Here is a 3,670-nt window from a genome sequence, read left to right as displayed (position 1 = left end):
AGCCTCCTCTCCAGTACACCTGAATAGACCTTACCGGGAAGGCTGAGGAGTGTGATTCCACGATAGTTAGAACACACCTTCCGGTTCCCCTTCTTAAAGAGAGGAACCACCACCCTGGTCTGCCAATCCAGAGGTACCACCCCGATGTCCACGCGATGCTGCAGAGTCTTGTCAACCAAGACAGCCCCACAGCACCCACAAGATTTTACTGATTTTGGACTTTTTTGAGGTATATTTGAACACCAAATTGGGAGGACTTTAGCGTGTCCTATTTTATTAGATTATGCAGTTGTACCTAATGAAATGTCCATTCACACACAAAAAATGCTAAAGAAAAAGCATACTTGGTTTCTCATAGTCATTCACATCGACGTCCCACTGGGGTGAGTTTTTCCTTGCCCTTATGTGGGCTCTGTACCGAGGATGTCGTTTTGGCTTGTGGAGCCCTTTGAGACTCTTGTGATTTAGGGCTATATAAATAAACATTGACTGATGATCGATTGACTTGTGGAGTTTATCCTTTTTTTAAGTTTAGTTTCACTTTTGAGATACATTTTTTTTCCACAATCATGTGTTCATCAAAAAAAACAAAAGTCTGAAAACACAGCAACTGTAAAAGTATGTGGAATATTGAATATTACAGAGCCAAGCTTCCTAGTTGCTTGGTGCGTCAGCAGCCGAGGCGCCAACAGTAACAATGGACCCAGCGTGACGTAACGCTATCACAATAAGTGACGATTATGCGACCTGAAAGCCACTCTGCACTCTCGGCAAAGCCCGGAGATATTCCCAAGATTATTTCTCACCTCTTTTTTTCTCCTCCTCACCCAAATAAACGATATGATGGAGACTCAGAATGAAGAGATAGTGAATCTTGGCATGGAGAGGGGCATTTTTGGAATTCTGCACATCAGATCCCAGAAAAGGTGACCTCCCAAAGCATAGCAGATCTCTATCCCCTCTCTCTCTCTCTCGAGTGCAAACAAGAGCGAGTCCAATTTTCTTTTTCAGAAGCAGATCTTTCCATTTCAGATGCACAAACCCCGCATCAAATTCCTCAATCAAACAAGGGAGTCTGCACGCTGCCTTGTTGTTTGTGTTTGCTGGACTCATGGGGCTCGCTGGCGTTTACATCCACACGGCCGGGGAAGATTGTTTTTTATCCGTGCCCGGGATTCCGATCCTGCACCTGAGCTGCAGTGCGGTGGAATGCGATGTGCACTGACACTGCTGTAATGAGTGCATGCACATCCTGGGCCTAAACACCATGACAGGCTCTCACAGGGTAACAATACAGAGCTGTGATTGGCTATTACTATGTAGGGCCTGATCTACTAAAGAAGGGGTTCTCAAATGTTTTTCCACCAAATACCAGAAAAAACTTGTCTCTCCAAGTACCACCATAATGACCAACATTAAAGGGGAACATTATCACCAGACCTATGTAAGCGTCAATATATACCTTGATGTTGCAGAAAAAAAGACCATATATTTTTTTAACCGATTTCCGAACACTAAATGGGTGAATTTTGGCGAATTAAACGCCTTTTTATTATTCGCTCTCGGGATGTGACGTCACGTTTTGACGTCACATCGGGAAGCAATCCGCCATTTTCTCAAACACATTACCAGAGGTGGGTAGTAACACGCTACATTTACTCCGTTACATCTACTTGAGTAACTTTTGGGATAAATTGTACTTCTAAGAGTAGTTTTATTGCAACATACTTTTACTTTTACTTGAGTATATTTATAGAGAAGAAACGCTACTTTTACTCCGCTACTTTTATCTACATTCAGCTCGCTACTCGCTACTAATTTTTATCGATCTGTTAATGCACGCTTTGTTTGTTTTGGTCTGTCAGACAGACCTTCATAGTGCCTGCGTTTCAACAAATACAGTCACTGGTGACGTTCACTCCGTTCCACCAATCAGATGCAGTCACTGGTGACGTTGGACCAATCAAACAGAGCCAGGCGGTCACATGACCTGACTTAAACAAGTTGAAAAACTTATTGGGGTGTTACCATTTAGTGGTCAATTGTACGGAATATGTACTGTACTGTGCAATCTACTAATAAAAGTTTCAATCAATCAATCAAAAGTGTGAAGGAAAAAAGACCCTTTTATTTCAACCGTACATCCCGTCAAAAGCCTAAAGACTGACTGCACAGTTCCTGTCTTCACAATAAAAGTGCCGCTCCATCGCGCCTGCGCTTTCAAAACAAGAGTCTCCGAAAGCCAGCGCAAACAAGCTAGCAAGCTACGGAGTTTGCCGCCAATGTATTTCTTGTAAAGTGTATAAAAACGAATATGGAAGCTGGACAAATAAGATGCCAAAAATCAACCACTTTCATGTGGTATTAGACAGAAAGGAGGAACTTTTTTTCTCCTCCATTTGAAAACGTGGACGCTATCAGCACTACTGTCTGATTCCAATCAATGCAAGTCATCAGAATCAGGTAATACACCAACTTATATTCTTGTCTTCATGAAAGAAAGGAATCTATATGTGTTAAACATGCATGTATATTCATTAAAACACCTTTAACATGTAAACAAAAACGGCAAAATAAATAAATATAAATTATATACTGTATATATATATATATATATATATATATATATATATATATATATATATATATATATATATATATATATATATATATATATATATATATATATATATATATATAAATAAATGTGTGTGTATATATATATATATATATATATATATATATATATATATATATGTATATATATATATGATATGTGTGTGTATGTTACTCATCAGTTACTCAGTACTTGAGTAGTTTTTTCACAACATACTTTTTACTTTTACTCAAGTAAATATTTGGGTGACTACTCCTTACTTTTACTTGAGTAATAAATCTCTAAAGTAACAGTACTCTTACTTGAGTACAATTTCTGGCTACTCTACCCACCTCTGCACATTACAAACACCAAGTCAAATCAGCTCTGTTATTTTCCGTTTTTTCGACTGTTTTCCGTACCTTGGAGACATCATGCCTCGTCGGTGTGTTGTCGGAGGGTGTAACAACACGAACAGGGACGGATTCAAGTTGCACCAGTGGCCCAAAGATGCAAAAGTGGCAAGAAATTGGACGGAATTTGTTCAAAATACGAGGGTGTGGGGAAAGCCGACGAAATGGTCAGTCGTTTGTTCCGCACACTTTACCGACGAAAGCTATGCTACGACAGAGATGGCAAGAATGTGTGCATATCCTGCGACACTCAAAGCAGATGCATTTCCAACGATAAAGTCAAAGAAATCTGCCGCCAGACCCCCATTGAATCTGCCGGAGTGTGTGAGCAATTCAGGGACAAAGGGCCTCGGTAGCACGGCAAGCAATGGCGGCAGTTTGTTCCCGCAGACGAGCGAGCTAAACCCCCTGGATGTCTTGGCTCACACCGCTTCTACCGTCCCTTATGCCACCGAAGATGATCAAGAGAAGAATATCGACCCTAGCTTCCCTGGCCTGCTGACATCAACTCCAAAACTGGACAGATCAGCTTTCAGGAAAAGAGAGCGGTTGAGGGTATGTCTACAGAATATATTAATTGATGAAAACTTTATTCATTACTCGCGGTTTTACGTAAATTATTATACATAAACTGTGTTTACCAATGATTCAGCTTAAAAAC

The sequence above is a fragment of the Nerophis lumbriciformis genome, linkage group LG02 (genome assembly GCF_033978685.3).
Source record: "Nerophis lumbriciformis linkage group LG02, RoL_Nlum_v2.1, whole genome shotgun sequence".
Taxonomy (NCBI): domain Eukaryota; kingdom Metazoa; phylum Chordata; class Actinopteri; order Syngnathiformes; family Syngnathidae; genus Nerophis; species Nerophis lumbriciformis.
Note: the sequence above shows the minus strand (reverse complement) of the source record.